General features: G+C 40.7%; 2 long non-coding RNA genes across 2 annotated transcripts; both read left to right on the forward strand.

Annotated features, from left to right (window-relative positions):
- Positions 1 to 1,603: 1,603 nt before the first annotated feature.
- Positions 1,604 to 6,036, forward strand: LOC123086621 (uncharacterized). Its single transcript, XR_006441014.1, has 9 exons — positions 1,604 to 1,739; positions 1,912 to 2,449; positions 2,529 to 2,579; positions 2,709 to 2,874; positions 3,520 to 3,685; positions 4,183 to 4,322; positions 4,531 to 4,692; positions 5,273 to 5,385; positions 6,022 to 6,036. It is a non-coding gene; the product is annotated as an uncharacterized lncRNA (long non-coding RNA).
- A 105-nt stretch (positions 6,037 to 6,141) lies between these two features.
- LOC123086622 (uncharacterized) lies at positions 6,142 to 7,138 on the forward strand. Its single transcript, XR_006441015.1, has 2 exons — positions 6,142 to 6,454; positions 6,586 to 7,138. It is a non-coding gene; the product is annotated as an uncharacterized lncRNA (long non-coding RNA).
- The last annotated feature ends 232 nt before the right edge of the window (positions 7,139 to 7,370 follow it).

The raw sequence follows: 7,370 nt of genomic DNA on the forward strand, positions 1-7,370 counted from the left end.
TTAGCTTATGCCTCTCCTCATATAAAATTGCAATAGTGATTACCGGTCTAGTTATCGATTGCCTAGGGACAAATAACTTTCTTGTGACAAAAAACTCTCTACTAAAACTAACTTAGTTGTTTATTTATCTAAACAGCCCCTAGTTTTTATTTACATGCACTTTATTATCTTGCAAATCTATCCTACAACACCTACAAAGTACTTCTAGTTTCATACTTGTTCTAGGTAAAGCGAACATTAAGCGTGCATAGAGTTGTATCGATGGTCGATAGAACTTGAGAGAATATTTGTTCTACCTTTAGCTTCTTGTTGGGTTTGACACTCTTACTTATTGAAAGAAACTACAACTGATCCCCTATACTTGTGGGTTATCAGTATGCCTTATCTCTTTGTTTTTGTCTGGATCCTGCCTTATCCTCCCATAAGTTTGATGGATCAAACAACGTCAAAATATATGAACTATGCCAAGATTTAGAGTCAATCCTATTATATCCTCTCAGGCTCTTGAAGGTGGCATATTTCATAAATAATGATTTTATGCCCAAGGTGAGTTTGAACTCTTAATTGTACGTTTGAATATGTGTGACGAACATGTGGTAGTACCATTTTGATGTTTGGCTTTTATCACACACATTTTTATCGTTGTAATATCAACAATCTAACATATAAAGCCTCCTAGAGGGGTAGTCACAACGAAGGCCTCGAGCGCACGGTACCACGGGAGAGAAAAAAGACCACCGCACCGCGCCGCGCGTGGGGGGTGCAGCGCACCACGCGAAGGAAAAAAACCACCGCGCCGTGGTGAGCCCCGCGCCCGTCCGCTTTCTCCTCTACCCCCTCGTTTCCAACCCTAAAATCTTTTCCCCCTACATCCGCTCATCCCCTCCACTCCCTCGACAATGGTGGCGGCGGCCCCCTCTGGTGGCGGAGGAGGAGGGGGGAGATGGTGGCGCGGCGGCGACCTTCCCCCCTCGTCATCCTGGATCCCACCGGACCCGAGGCGTGCGGGCGCGGCGGCGACCTGCAAGGGAAGGGCGACACTCGAATCGATCCAGCGCCATGGATCGTTCCCTGCGGGAGAAAGAGAAAATGAGGGAGAGAGAAGGAAGGAGAGGAAGGAGAAAGAGAGAGGAAAGAGGAGAGGGAGGTGCAGCGTTGACCGACGGCTCGCGCGGTGGTGCGGAGGACGGCGGCCTCAGCGGGTGTGCGACGACAGGAGGTTCCCAAGCCAGCTCGGGCCGCTGCTACCTCTTCCTCGCCGCCCAACAGGTCGCCGTGCTGGGGGAGCAGGGTAGCATCGGGTCCACAGGCTGGGGTGGAGGCCTTCCCAACTCAGACTGCGCGTCCTCCTCTTTGCCGCGTCATCACCCTGGTCAGCTGAGCACCAACCCGACGGCTCCAGCATCCGATGCCAACACAACGAGGTGAGCTTCACCAAATACTCTCTCTTTCTCTCTCTCTCTCTCTCTCTCTCTACCTATCTCTTCATGCAGCCTCCTCCCTCTCTGTAATCTTTCGAGATTGATTTTGTTTCCAGGTTATACTCCAATCAAACATGTGAATATTTACCAGAGTGCTTCAAGATCGATTTGATGATCCACTACCGCTCTGCTGTTGGGACTAATTTGGATGGGAATGGTGATTTGATGGTTGATTATGATTACCTGGTTCTTGCTCTTGGAGTTACTGTGAATACATTCAACACTCCTGGTGTGATGGAGCATTGCCACTTTCTGAAGGTAAAATCCTGATTGGCATTGTTTGTCTCTTTACTGTTCTGCTATTTCTCATGTTTAAATCCTGAGATGTAAGTTACAGTTTAATTTCCTGCAAACTCTTGAGATATATGGTATTTGTACCGTGCAGTATTAGTCATATCTTGTGCTTACAGCCTCACATTGTAAATGTCAGGTAGTGGAGGATGCCCAAAAGATTCGGAAGAGCGTGATAGACTGCTTTGAAAAGGCGTCACTTCCTAACCTCAGTGAAGAGGAGAAAAGGAAGATCCTTCACTTTGTGATTATCGGTGGTGGACCTACTGGGGTTGAATTTGCTGTGGAGTTGCATGATTTTCTTGTCGAAGATCTGGTGAAGCTATATCCTGCAATTGAAGAAAACTCTCAACTCCTACTTGCGCTCCGCCTCTTCCTCCTTTTCATCGCTCAATAGGAGGCAGCTCATCTGGCCGTGCAGCAGACCACGTCCTGAGCGGGTCGGTGACGGCGGTTGCAGCTGGTGCACGATGGCGATTCCAACGACAACAGGAATCTGCAACTTGTTAGACTTCTTTGCAACCCCAACAAGGCCCTCATCTGCTTTGTCTACATATATGCATGATTTCTATGATTGGAATCAGATAGCACTAACTATGTGTCAGACTGCTAATATTTATTTGCTTGATGATCCTTGAAGCGCACTCTACGCTCATACATGATCCCACATATTCTAGGTATAATGATACTATCTTTAGTGTTCTGTTCACGGGAATTTGACAAGTCACTGCTTAAGATTTCTTAACTTTTGTACAGATGCTTTCTTGAGGCTTTGGCTAAAAATCTGTGGTGTACGTCACTCATCAGGTTGAGTTTTTACCAGTTGCTGATCTTATTATTCTGGTTATATTGTCATGAGTAAAAAAAATAGTGCACTTCTTTTTGAGGAATCTTCATGCATATTTGTTGCATCCTTACAAAGTAATTGTACTTTAGGTAACTCTGACGGGCTAATGCCTTAAGCTGGGACATACAACAAAATACTTATTTTATGGGAGGAGTTTATGGAACTGGGTAGTGCTCATCAGGATGCTCTTGCAGCAATTGACACAATCGATGTGGCTAATGGAGCCAGTGAGTAACCTTGCCACCCTTCAGTATGGTCAGTTTTAATATATACTACAATTTCTGTATGCAAGAGTGACCTTCTACTGTTCTAAATGTAGTGTTCCGTTTAAAAAGAAATTCCATGCGAAGATTTAATGTGTACGATCGAACTATCTTTAGTTTATCAAGGTACTCTTTCTAATATTTTACTGTAATAGCAGGTTTTAGCCAATATTTAGTATTGAGGTGTTGATGACAGCAAATACTATCCTGCTTGTCTGTTTTCTAGACGTGTTTCTATATGCTTTTCAGTTGTTAGTTGTGATACTTTTTATTGTCTTTCGAAATTAAGATGTGCTCTGTATATGTGATGATACTATATACTTTCTATAGTTATTGAACTATATACCATTTTTTTATTTATGCTTATGGAGTGCTTAGTTAATTGCTTGCAAGTAGATTTTATAGATACCAATAGAAATAATAACTTGGGATTTATTTCTGTTCAACCTCTGTGATCTAGATGAGCAAAGCAACAACTTTGGCTTTATTTCTTTGTGATGTAGATGAGCAAAACAGTAACTTGGATTTTAATTCTGTTCTCTATGATGTAGATTAGCAAGATTTTTAACCAACAAAGTAATTTATTTTAGTATGGTTTTGTCACTATGATTGGTAATATGAAGTTTATTTATTCTAGGTTCCTATCTTTAGACAGTCACATCCACGTTCGTACTTTTAGAATAGTTGTTGCAACGGGGAAGAGCATTTCTGCAATAGCAAGATATCAGGACCCAATGGGCATAGGCCGAACCAACCACCATCACTATTGCTTCAGGATTAGATAGCCAACTTCCACTCATGAGGTGAGTTTGCTTACTCTACTTTCAGTGTACTGTGCAGATATGTTGGTTAGAAATTTTGCTATGTGCCTGTCAAGTTGATTAGATATGAAAAATATGCTCTATAATACCCACATAATACTTGTTTAAATTGGCTTTTCCCTGGTTCATCAGTGCACACATGAAACCGGTAATAAGAAGAGAATCACCTGATTTTTTTATAGTCTATTTTAGTAAGCATGTTCATAATATTAGGATAGTTTAATTTGAGAACAATTGGCTGGAGGAACGATGTAATTTGATACTCTGTTATGTTGATCTCCAGAGAAATTTGGTTTTTGGTTTTTCATTGATGTACGTTAATCTGTTGTGAATCTTGTTTGCTTGCACCAATTATATGGGTAACAATTAGAGGGGAACTTTTGGAACTCATACATTCTATTTCAGTTAATGTTCAAAGCAACTTTCCTGTGTGAATCTGATAATCTCACTGAAACCTGTGTTTCATTGTGTATATTCAGCCTGTCGAGTCAAGTTTCAGACTGATCATGTATCCCCTTGATATTCACTGGATGGAATCCCCTGTTTTACTCAAACTGAACCTTCTACAAACATCGGAAAAGCAACAGTAGTAAAGATGGACAGAAATTCCAAAAATAAGGTTAGTTCTTTTTTGTTCTGTATCATTCTCTTTACCGTTCCTTTTGGTACTATACTCCAAAAAAGAGGCAATCGGAAATATTTAGGTCCACTGAAAAGTAATTCTGGAGCTCGCAGAGTTCTCATTTTTCAGATTTGCAGTAGTATTCGCTTTTGGTTTACATGATATTGGTTGTATCTCCCTGACAACTGCTCTTCGGTTGGTGTAGGTGTTTTTTATGGATGTAGCTGGTTGCGATGAAGCTAAACAAGAAATAATGCTATCACTTATTACCTTTGTCCTTCAAATTTGAGTATAGTCCTGCGAAATAATGAATATTTGTGTCTCATTGCTCCAGCATGGTCAATAAAGATATGTTGACCCAGGAAATGTGGGTTTATCATAGGTCCTACTGTATACGTTGATATATGAAATATGACATTTCCGGTTATATGCTATCACTTATTACCTCTGTCCTTTGCATTGAGTATAGGCCTGTGAAATAATGGTGTATTTGTGTGTTGATTCGTCTGTTTTCCTTCATGTTCTGGTTCTAAGGTACCAGGACAGACCCAGAGTTATTTGTAAAAAAGTGCTTTCCAATGTACCAATATTTTGTATCCTTTCTAATGCTTAAAAAAGAGGCGAATAATTCTTTTAGAATATGTAATATCCGACATGTGTAACGCACCTTAAGAGACTACTAAGTTATCCTGTATAATTGGCACGCCCTACTTTTGTAGTAATAAATATATCATGTGCTGCTCCATACAGGTGATACATTGCATTTACCATAGTATTTGATTACATATGATAACATAAAATCTGTTTTTTCCTTAGCGGTTCGGCACACTTAGTGCATAGAAACAGAGTACAGGCAAATTGATTAGATGCATTAGTTAAGAACACTTATTTTTTTTTGGAAAGCTTCATCATGACATCGATATTGGTTTCGCCTTACTGCCACTCAGAGGTTGGATGGAGCATCGAGGATTTCAGGCTTGGGGTGGCCACGTGTTGCAGGATAGCAGGAAGAGTTGGATGTGTTCTGCAGAGACCAGGTGATCAATGTCGTTGCCGCCAGGTACCTGAAGTACAACACTTCTAAATTTGGTCATTTATTTATCCTCATAGCTGGTTCAAAAGCAGAAGTGGCAGTATAGTGTGCATGCCGTATTGACCTGTTCATGCCAATGGCAGAAGTATCTGATTCATCCGACCTAATTCAAGTTAACTTGAGTGCAGCAGAAGCTGGTTCTGAATAAAAAGTTTTACTTCTGAAGCAGAAGCAGAAGCTGGTGAACTTGGATGTGTTCAGAAGCAGAAGCTGGTTCTATGTCATGAATAAAAAGTTTTACTTCTGAACTTGGATGTGTTCAAATATAAAAAGTTTTACTTCTGAATAAAAAGTTTTAACTTGGATGTGTTCAGAAGAAGAAGCTGGTTTTGAATAAAAAGTTTTACTTCTGAAGCAGAAGTGGCAGTATAGTGTGCATGCCGTATTGACCTGTTCATGCCAATGGCAGAAGTATCTGATTCATCCGACCTAATTCAAGTTAACTTGAGTGCAGCAGTAGATAAACATTCACAAATTCTACTCCAAATGGACAGTAATAGTAGTACGTGGGTAGTGTAAAATGTGTTTTTGTTAGTTCAGTGAAAATTAGAGATCAACCTGATGGTACTTCATTTTTATTCTAATCTGCCAAATGCTATTAAGGAAATGAAGTTTCTTCCTCGATCAAGTTATCAGTCCTTGGTTCACTCTTGCCCTTTGCGCTGGATGAGACGGGGAGGAGGAGGAGGAGGAGAGTGTGGGGGCATCTGGAGAGGAGCAAGGGGTGAGAAGTAGCAAGAGGTTCCTTAATAGCATTTGGCAGATTAGAATAAAATTGAAGTACCATCAGGTTGATCTCTAATTTTCACTGAACTAACAAAAACACATTTGCTCCACATTTCCCTTTGCGCTGTCAGTGAAAATGTTATACGTCTTAGCTACCTCTGCTCGCTTTCGATGTTCAGTTCACTACTTTACTGCTCTTTCCTTAATTTCGAGAGGACACAGGAGAGGGAGCTACAATGGCAGGAGAAGAATGCAACGAGGTGCGGTCTTCTGTTCGATGCCAAGGGCCTGTCCGGCAGTGATTTCCTCGGTGAGTACTCCACTACACGCCTTCCGTCGAATCCGGAGAAGAACATTTATCACCACCACCATGCATGTTCTTGGCTTGGCTTGGGGTTCGTCTGCTAATGGAGATTGATCTGATTTTACCTGTACTTGCAGGGATGATCTAGATGATATAACAAAAGGATTATATATGCATTTGTGTGCTTCAGAAAAGGTTACTGCTACATTCAACTTTTCACCAGAAATGATTCGTATATCCTGAAGATGTTGCTAGCGTCTTGAAGGATTACTTATATTTGCTCCCTAATTTCCTGGATTATACGAAGTGAGTTGGATCATCGAGGGTTGGCGAAACTGATATTCAAATTTGTTTTGTTCTTTAGACCAGACATTAGCCCTTTCTCTCTATTTAACATATTTCAAGTTCTCATGTTACATTATACTCCCTCCGTCCCATAATGTAAGACGTTTTTTGACACTAATGTAGTGTAAAAAAAGTCTTACATTATGGGACGGAGGGAGTAGTAAATATTCAATTCACTTCTATTTTGTAGACAGGTCATTAGCCTTTTCTCTCTATTTAACACATTTCAAGTTCTCATGTTACATCAAAAGTACGCTGGTTAGGATGTTTGCAACATGCCGTGTGTTGTAATCTTTGTCCACTGTACATGCACATATTAAATACTTTCATTAGTACTTTTACATATTTCAAGTTCTCATTGTTCAGTTTGTTGGTTTAATAGAGAATGTTCCTGATCCTTACTTTCATAGGTACATTTAGAAGTCACAATAGAGAAGGTTCGTAGCCTTGGCTCCAAAGCTTCAAGCTCTTATAGAAATTAGAACTGAGGGCCTTTTAAAATGAGTCCTGCATAATAGTGTTGTTCAGTAGGATGGAGAATTTTTGTTTGTCTGATCGGCTATCCTTGGTGCTGATT

This window comes from Triticum aestivum, chromosome 4A, assembly GCF_018294505.1.
Source record: "Triticum aestivum cultivar Chinese Spring chromosome 4A, IWGSC CS RefSeq v2.1, whole genome shotgun sequence".
Classification (NCBI taxonomy): domain Eukaryota; kingdom Viridiplantae; phylum Streptophyta; class Magnoliopsida; order Poales; family Poaceae; genus Triticum; species Triticum aestivum.